The sequence below is a fragment of the Durio zibethinus genome, chromosome 21 (assembly GCF_047325235.1).
Source record: "Durio zibethinus cultivar Kanyao isolate XHJ-2024 chromosome 21, ASM4732523v1, whole genome shotgun sequence".
Taxonomy (NCBI): Eukaryota; Viridiplantae; Streptophyta; class Magnoliopsida; order Malvales; family Malvaceae; genus Durio; species Durio zibethinus.
This window is the reverse complement of record NC_143182.1, coordinates 14510237-14520378: the sequence shown is the minus strand read 5'-3', so window position 1 is coordinate 14520378 and position 10142 is coordinate 14510237.

The window sequence follows — 10142 nt, the reverse complement described above, 5'->3', positions numbered from 1 at the left end:
GCCCAAGAAAGAAAAAAAGAGCTTGAGAAACTTGAGTATCATACATTGAACAGGAATTAATTGGCCAACATTTGCATAGCATGCATTGAAAATCATGCACATTGCATAGCATACACTACTTTCAGGAAAGTATAGTGTACAAATTCAAGAAGCAGGGGTGTTCCAACATCCCACATGAAAAAAACAGGTATGAAAAGACAGGTATGAAAAGACTTTGCAAGTTTGAGAAGAAACTTGTCAGGTAAGTTCCTAATCCTTGAAATAGGATGTCTCTTGGTATCAGGGTTGATTTATAAGACCTTTGGGCATAATCTCCTAAAATCCCTTCAAACACAACTTTCAACTCATTCGGACATGATTGTCTAGGAGTATTTACTTTCCAAAGTCGTGGTACCTCTGTTTAGAGGAGCAATTTACTTTTCAAAGTCGTGGTGCCTCTGTTTAGAGGAGCAATTTACTTTTCCAAAGTCGTGGTACCTTTGTTTAGAGGAGCAATTTACTTTTCAAAGTTCGTTGCCTCTGTTTAGAGGAGCAATTTACTTTTCCAAGTTCGTTGCCTCTGTTTAAAGGAGCAATTTACTTTTCAAAGTCGTGGTACCTCTGTTTAGAGGAGCAATTTACTTTTCAAAGTCGTGGTACCTCTGTTTAGAGGAGCAATTTACTTTTCAAAGTTCGTTGCCTCTGTTTAGAGGAGCAATTTACTTTTCCAAGTTCGTTGCCTCTGTTTAGAGGAGCAATTTACTTTCCAAAGTCGTGGTACCTCTGTTTAGAAGAGCAATTTACTTTCCAAAAGTCGTGGTGCCTCTGTTTAGATGAGCTTTGGTAAAAAAAAAAAAAACAAAAAAACAAAAAAACAAAAAAACAAAAAAAAAAACAAAAAAAACAAAAAAACCAAAAAATGTTGAGTTGAGTCTTGATTGGGTGTCTACGTCTTTGAGCAATTTCTGTTTCACAGAAAATGTGCAAAGAGGGGCAGCTGTAGACACCCAATTGGGTCCGGCCCAGATCAATTGGGCCTGGCCCAAATGGGTAAGCCCAATTCAATTTTATCTTGTATTTTTTTTTCTCTTTTCTTCTTCTTTTGTATTTTATGTATTGTATTATTTATTATTATTAATATGTATTAATATATGTATATATTTATTTATTTATTTTTCGTTAATATTTATGTGTATTTTATTATTTATGTATATATTTTTTTTTTATCTTTTTTATTTTATTCATTTTTGTATTTTTACTTATCTAATTATATATCTAATATATTTTTTTATTATTGTTTATCCTATAATATCTGCTGATTTATCTTCTCTAATTATCTAGTTTTTTATTTTATTTGATTTTGATTTTGGAGGGCTGAGATTGAAGGCTGAAGAATCCCATTGGAAATGGGAATTCAATCAGAAGAGTTTAGTGGGATTCAAAGATTGAATTCCCGTCCAAGGAGGAATTGGGATTGATCAGGAACTCCTGATCAATCCCTATAAAAGGGACCCTCTGGAACAATGCTGAACACACAGAAAACAGTAAGCAAAGCTACTGATTTGAGAGAAAAGGAGGCGTTTAGGAAGCTAAGAAAAGTTTAGGAGTGTTCTGGGAGTGAGAAAAATTTTTTAGAAATTTTTGGCGAAAATTTTTTCTGGAAATTTCTGGGAAATTTCCAGATTCCGGCGAAATTCCGACGAAGTTTGAATTTTCCGGTGAAAATTCCGGCCAACCATGAAGTTTCCGGTGACCTACCCAGTTTTCGACGAAGAATCCCAGAAACCGGCGATCTTCCGGCGAAATTTATAGATTCCGGCGACATTTTCCAGAATCCGACACCGGTGTTCTTCGGTTTTTAGAGAGAAGGGAGAGAAAAAGGGAAGAAGAGAGAGAGAGGGAGGAGCGTTCTGCCGAAAAAATGAAGGGGATTGCCTTTTATACCCTCCCAAAACGACGTCGTTTTGGCCTTAAGTAACCCAGAGGATCCGCGCGTTTTGTTGAACCCGACCCGACCCGGGCGTCGACCCGCTTTCTGACCCACGCGTGCCAGCCCCCCTCCGAGCTGAGCCAAGCCAAGCCGCCAAGCCGCTCCCCCCGAGTCGTTTTCTCTTCCTTGAGCCGAGCCGAGCCGCGATCCGAGCCGCTCCAGGTTTTTTTTTTTTTCTTTGTTTATTTGTTTATTTTATTTTTTTTATTAGATTAGGTTTATGTAATATTCTTTTTATTTATTTTTTATTTTCTTTAAATAAAAATAAAAGATTCCAAAAAAAATATTTTTAGGGAAAAGTTGAAAGTATCAATTTTTCTTAGAAATAAATTTTCAAAAAAATATTTTTAGGGAAAAGTTGAAAGTATCAATTTTCCTTAAAAGAAAAATAAATTTCCAAAAAAAAATATTTTTAGGGAAAAGTTGAAAGTATCAATTTTCCTTAGAAATAAATTTCCAAAAAATATTTTTGGGGAAGAGTTGAAAGTATCAATTTTCCTCAGAAATAAATTTCAAAAAAAAATATTTTTAGGGAAAAGTTGAAAGTATCAATTTTCCTTGAAAATCAAAATTTCAAAAAAAATATTTTTGGGGAAAAGTTGAAAGTATCAATTTTCCTTGAAAATCGAAATTTCCAAAAAAAATATTTTTGGGGAAAAGTTGAAAGTATCAATTTTCCCTACAAAAAAAAATCATTTTTTCCTTCCTTTCTATCTTAATTTTGATTTTGTTTTTTTTCTTTTAAATAATCCGACGACGGAGCCTCTGTAAGTGAAACAGTAGTTTTTCTTGCATACTCTTGAGGTGAGGGAATTTTTTCAATTTTCTGCTAAAAGTATTAGAGTCAATTGAGAAAAATTTTCAATAATTAATTACTTGATAAAATTTTAAGGCTTTTGGATAACACAAATTTAAGCTGGTACCATCTTTTGATGGGCGTTGTGAGGGTGCTATAACCTTCCTCACACGTAACCGAACTCCCGAACCATGTTCTGGTTTGTAGACCTGAACCTATTCTTTTAGGGACCCTTAAGCTTAGGTGTTCCCTGAAAGGACAGATTCCTTAGGTGGCCAATCGCACCTAGATAAAAAAGATTGGTGGCGACTCCCTTAAGTCAATGTCTAGCGATAGATCCCTGGATCTAGACGTTATGACACTTAGTTTCCCTTCGATTGCCTCTTAAGCTTTTTTTAACCTTTCAACATGGCTCACATTGTCTTGTTCCATCTTTTTAGCTTGAGCCTAGGTGTTATATAAATGTTGAGCTATTCTTGCATCTTAGTACCATAATCTAGAATTAGTGACCTTGACATGATTTGACATGATGAATGAATGTAATGCAATGCATGAAAAAGAAAAAAAAAGAAAAAATATTTACCTTTTTAAAGATTTCAACAAAAGTGAACTTTCATTTATTCCATAAAAGTTTATTTTATATCAAGTCTAATATTCTCCCATTATAAAAGCACTTAATATGCTCGTATTGATCCTTAGCTTCCTCGATAAAGTTCAGTAGTCACTACCCATACTCTTTTGTTGGTATTACCAAAGCTCTTAATGTCTCAGCCTGTTTCACCATTTTTCCCACCTTAATTACTGCTTTACCTATCTAGGTTGTAAGATGCACTATGTATCTTTGTCTTCCCAATCCTTCTCTTTTGCTGAACCATATCTAATAGGATAATGCCGTATGCCTTTTTGTGAGTGTCATGATATGATTTCCCTGCTCATTCAATTTTTGCTTTAGCATCTGGATGTACTTTTTGAGTATTTCATTTTCATGCTAAGCTTCGACATAATCATCCTCTATTTGGGAACATTCTCTTTTTGGCTTTTCATTTTCACAAGTCAAATTTGTGTTATTTATTTCCTTAGCCTGTATCTGTATGTGTAACCTCTTGTGTTCTTGTCGTAGCTCCATCAACTCTTTAAAGGCATTATCACATTCTCTAACAACTTTTTAAGTCTTGTTCTCAATCTCTAATCTCTTGTGTTGTTGATCCTTAACTATCATGTCACACTCTTTAGAAATCTTATGGATTCGAACTTTTAATTTTTCTGCTTTTGTCTTTCCATTATCCCTTTTCTTCCTCAAATTCTTGTCTTTGTCGATTGCCTCTTTGAGTCTCACCATTATCAATCGTCCATTGGGTTTTCATCACTGCCATAAGCTTTCTATGTTCTTGCCATTACCGATTACCTCCTTAGTTTTCTCCGTTACAAATTGATTGTCGGATGCCATTGCTAATTGTCTTTTTATTTGATCTTAAATTCATCTTAAAATTGTATTTTAAAAAAAATTTACCACAGTTAAATATTTGATTTTATTCATTATTTTTAATAGGATAAATTTATTAAATTAAATGCAATCATAAAAGTTAGTTTTATTCAATTGTTTTGGTTGGGAATAAAATTTATGCCAATAAAATTTTGAAGAGCAAGCTTTGCCTTTTTTTTATATTGCATTTGTGGTTAAAATTTTCATTGATAATTCATGGCAACGGAGAGTAAAATTTATTTTGTTTGGTATCATATTGATGGTTAATTAAATTCAGCTACTTTAATTTATGAAAAAATATTTATCAAAAATAATTTTTGAAAATATTATATTATGATAAGAATTTTAATATATGTAAATATTAATATAATTATATTGAATTAAAAAGCTAATTCTATCAATAAGGATAGTTTTAATAATGAAATAAAATTGAAATTAAAAACTAAATATATTAAAAATTACTATACATAAACTACATAATTTATATATTGAACATATTTGGAAGCATAATTGATTTATTTTTATCTTTTTAAAATATTTATATTTTATAAATAATTAAAATGTATATTAGTATTTATGTTATTATTAAAAAAATATATTAATGTTTTATTTTATTAAATTATTCTTTTGTAAAATTTAATTTAATTATTAATAAAAAAGATAACAACTTATATCATAATTTATTAATATTTATTTCAATAATTATATATAAATATATTACGTACATAACATTATATATAACATACATAAAATTTAAAATCATGTCTACTATATTTATATTGTAATAATTGATAGAAAAAAGGAAAAAAAAAAAAGCTACATGGTAAAAGGAATCTTTCTATTTTTCAAAATTCAAACTGTTAAAGTTGTAGGAAAAGATCCAACTATTATACTTGACATTCCGCCTCACGTGCAAGCTAAATAAATGATGAATATACTTGACATTCCGCCTCACGTGCAAGCTAAATAAATGATGAATGGATTTGTACGTGAACCCGTGTGTAAAAATAACAGGTGCAACCTAAAGAAATATTACAGACGCCGTCGCCGTCCGATGGGTAACAAGACACACAGTAAAAATTTTAAAAGGGTAAATCACTTGCCAAAGTTCAAACCTGTGGCTCTGATCTCATCTTAAATTTCGATTAGAAATTTTAATTTTGTCCATATGTAATGCTAAATTCGCCTTTTTGCCCCAATAAAAATAGATGAATATTATATTATGAAGATAAGATAAAAATGAATATAATTTTAAATTTTTATCAAGTATAAGATGAAAAAGATAATATAACATCCATTTTAAATTCATATTATATATATATATATATATATTTTTTTTTATATATTTAATAAATAAATTTTTATTAAATAATATAAATTATTATTTTAGATTAATTAAAATTAATATATTTTTATTTAAAAATTATATATTAATATATATTTATAAAAACTACATAAATATATAATATAAAAATAAAAAAATAAATTTTGGTTTTTATTGTTTAAAAAAGTTATAAGTATAAAAATTATTCATACGTATTATATATCCATGGAGATCAAGATAGATTTGAATAAATATGTATATGTATGTGAATATGAATAGATTTGAATAAATATGGATATGTATATGAATATGAAATAGGTATAATATAAAAATTTAAAAATAAAAAATAAAAAATATTCTACTCGAACATCCCTAAATTGGATGACTATTATACAAAAAGCTTAAGCTAACAAGAAATGATCTAACTATTATTCAAGTTTCAGCAAACATAAATGCACATGTTATATATATATATCAATGAGAGACAGTTCATATCATGGTATAAAATGCAAGAAAATGAACCAGTAATGAAATAATAAATGGTTTTTCTTTCACATTTCTGTTCTTTCTTTTTTATATATATATTTTCTGCGCAAAAAAATACCAATTTTTTTTTATAAAGATTGTGAATATTTTATTGTCAAAGCATACTTTTAATTGGCACTTAACAAACCCAATTTTTTCCAGCCAAAAAGAGGTAAGCCTAGTAGGATTAGATTTAATGTGAAATTTTAGGCTATTATGTGATATAACTAATGTGTTATACTAATTAAAATTTGGCTGAAGGGTCAAAAATGCTGTTGCAATTATAATTCAATAATCATTTAAGTTTTTAATATTTTATTTCAACTTAATTGGATGCATAAATAGACAAAATCTAATTAAATGACAAAATTTAATCAATCAATTCTTGAATTACAGTCAATTGAATGTTAAAAGAATCGTGGAGAGAAAGAGAGTCAAGGAAAACAAAGAAAAAAAAAAGAAGAAAAGTTTATTTTATTTAATTTTTACATAAATTAATTGCGTTATATAGTAAACTTTTATTTATTTATTGATGTCACATGAAATTTTATCTTTGTTGATAAAATAAATTAATGATGTTAATTTTTTTATCCAAATAAGAGTTTAATTGAATAAAAATAAATATTAGATGAATTGATTGATTGTAATAAAAAAAATAAGAACATATACAATTTTTTTAATTATAATTCAAGGGTTTTTTATGCCATTTAAACTTAAAAATATGAAGATCTACTTAGGTTAAAGGTGATATTTTTGCAATTTGATATTAATATGCTAAATTTTACAAATTACCAAAAAGAAAATAAAATTAAAATCCCCCGAGTAAGGATTTAATTTCTTTTACCCTTTTTAACTATGAAGAAAGCTGCCAGAAATTTAGGGTTATTTTTTCCACTTCCTGTTTGTCATGTGTTGAGCAAACCTAACAGGCTTGTCACCTAGAAATATACCATGGGGAAAGACAGAAGAACAAAATGGAAATCAAGGAAATAATTAATTAAAGAGGACAATGTAAAAGGAAAACAGCCAGAGGAAAAGAAAAAAATTTAGGATTAAAAATTCTTATTGCAGACAACATAGACAAATTAAAGGTGCTATCCTATTATTTTAGGAAAAAAGAAAAAGAGCAAAATGTAAGTAAAATTATGCTTTTTTTTTTTTTGCCAGAGATACCAAGTTAAGCATAGCATCTTCTTAATAAGAATTGCTAAATTAAATCCCCAATAATCTCAATATATACTTGAGAAGATCATCAGAATCTTTCTCCTTTGCATCAGTACTTTCCTTCTTAATTAATTAGGTTAATTTAGTTTTAATTATGTTCAAATTGCACTACAAAATTTCCCTTTTTAAAATAAATGTTGGAGCTTTTTTTTTTTTTTTTTGAAGCAAACTGATAATTCATTTAAGGAAATGACGGGTTACAGTCAGACTGAATAATATGAGAAATAATAACTGGACAATCCTCTACCCAAATCCTATCCTCAACAGAACCTGAGGCATCCTTGGCCAATCTGTGTGTGCTGCACTATTGCCATTTCTGACTATGTGTGAAACTTCATTCTCTTGAAACCACTCCAGCTTTGCCCTTGCCTCATCAATGGCCACTCCTGTTGTGGCATGATCAGGTTCCGTGAATTGTAGCTTCTTGATGATACATGGTGCATCGCCCTCGATGATGACTCTGCCTAGGCCTATTTCGTTAGCAGGCTCTAACACTAGCTGATGCCCTTTCTTCAACAAGAAAAACATTGTCAACATTTTTAATTCTATATGCAGCAGCACCTATGATTTCACCTTCATGATCTCTGATAACAACACCCAAACCCCCTGTTCTATTACTTTTATCCACCAACCCATCAAAGTTTATTTTGCAAAAGCCTTGCTGCGGTAGGATCCATCTTTTGGCAATATGAATGATCTCTGTTTCTTCCCTCTGTTGCGCCTAGTGATCTGACTAGCGTGTAATAACGAATTTGGCAATCCCACCTCTCTGATCCTATTTAGTTCCAGTTGATATGCTAATAACTGCCACACCTCTTGAGCACAAGAGTATCCCACATACTGCATGCATCTCATCCTCGTAGTCTTCTCCACACCTAAAACAAAGCCTTTCAACTTGCATTATCCTCTTGTGCAAGTTAACCATTAGTGGTAACGCCCCATTAAAGAGTCTCCACGTCAGGATTTTTATCTTGTTTGGGACCTCTGCATTCCAGAACTGTTTCCACATTGTTTTGTAGCTATTATCCCTGACCTACTTCCTCCTTCTAGCCAGCATAGTATAGTTTATACCCGCTTTTAACTGTGTATACGCCCCTGTAACTATAATGCCAAACAAACATGTTTGAACAGCCCACTTTGCTTAGAGGTATACTACATATCAAATTGGCATCTTCCTCAGATAATACATTAAAAATTAGTTCTCGGTTCCACTGTTCTGAATGAACATCCAGTAGTTCCATAAGAAGGGTTCCGTTGCTAATATTTCCAAGAGCTGATTGAGGTTTGAAGGGATATGAAGATGGCAACTATTTGTCCTCCCAAATTCAAATGGTCTCCTCCTTACCAGATCACCGTACTCCATCCTCTAAAATGTCTTTAGCTCCCCATATACTCCTCCAGGTCAAGAAGGGATTTGAACGTAGTCGACATTCCAAAAAATTCCCATTATGAAATTAGTTAGCTATCAGCACGTGTACGTGGTAGGCCAGTGTGTTTGTTTCCTTCTGCTCCATCCTTGTTTCCCCAATAACGCCATATTAAACTACTCCAAATCTCGAAAACTCATACCTCCACTTGTCTTTGGCAAACACATTTTATCCCAGCTTAGCCAATGTATTCCTCTGGATTTCACCTCATGCTTCCACCAATACCTGCTAATTGTTCCGTTTATTTCCTCGAGAAGATATTTTGGCAATAAGAAACAACCGATGAAGCATGGACACGAACACTTAATATGGATATGATATAATACAGACACAACAACATGGTAATTTAAATAAAACAAAAAGACACGCATATGGCAGGACATGACAATAAAAAATATTTTTAAATATTATAATCATCAATTTAAAATATATGATAAATATTAAATTAGTTTTTAAAAGATATTTATCTTTATAAAAAAAAAACTGATGATAGATTTAATAATAAAAGAACATATGATTTCATTATTCATATGAAAATTATCATTTTTTTTCTTTGTCATAATCGGCCAAATTCGACTCATATTTTAATGTGTCGTAAGCATCAAAATATAGTACACAAATATGATAGGAGTACACAAGAGGTTTAGAGATGTCCGTGACTAGTAGGAACCAACTCATTTGCATAAGTGGGAGTGGCTTGTAAAACTGCTTTGATGAAGATTTCCTTTCCCCCTTGTGAAAGACATCTGTTACTCTTTCCCCTTCCTACCATTGTCATGAAGCCCCAAATATTTCTCAGGATTCCTTTTTGCTTGGACCTCAAACAGATTCTTTATCTGCTATTGTAGCCTTTCGTTAGCATTGATGCTAAAGAACAGTGCAGACTTTTCAAAGTTTATTCTCTGACCCAAGCCATGTTCATATCACTGGTATTGTTATATGTTGTGTCCAATGTTCATTAGTTATAATAATTTATTAATTAATTTTTATTCATAATCCTTAATGAATATATGTAATTAAACACTCTAAATTCGTTTATAAAATTTAAAAACTACTAATACATATGAAAATTTTCCTTTTCTAAATAATTTTTAAGTGTTAGAATACAAGTTGAGTCAAGTGGATCCAAATCTATCAATACATTGATATTGGTGTTATATAATTTTTAATATGAATTGAGTTAGAATTCTATATTCTTAATAAAAAAATTTTTGGTGCATTATTTCTGATAAAATTTCACATAAGTGCTATTAAATCTTTATTCTAAATAAGGTTGAAATATCAGCCATATTACATTTTTATTTATGAAAACTAATAAAAATATATTTTATAGACTAAAAACATTAAAGAAGTTATTCAAAGAGTAAAATAAGAAATAGATACTTGGATATTCA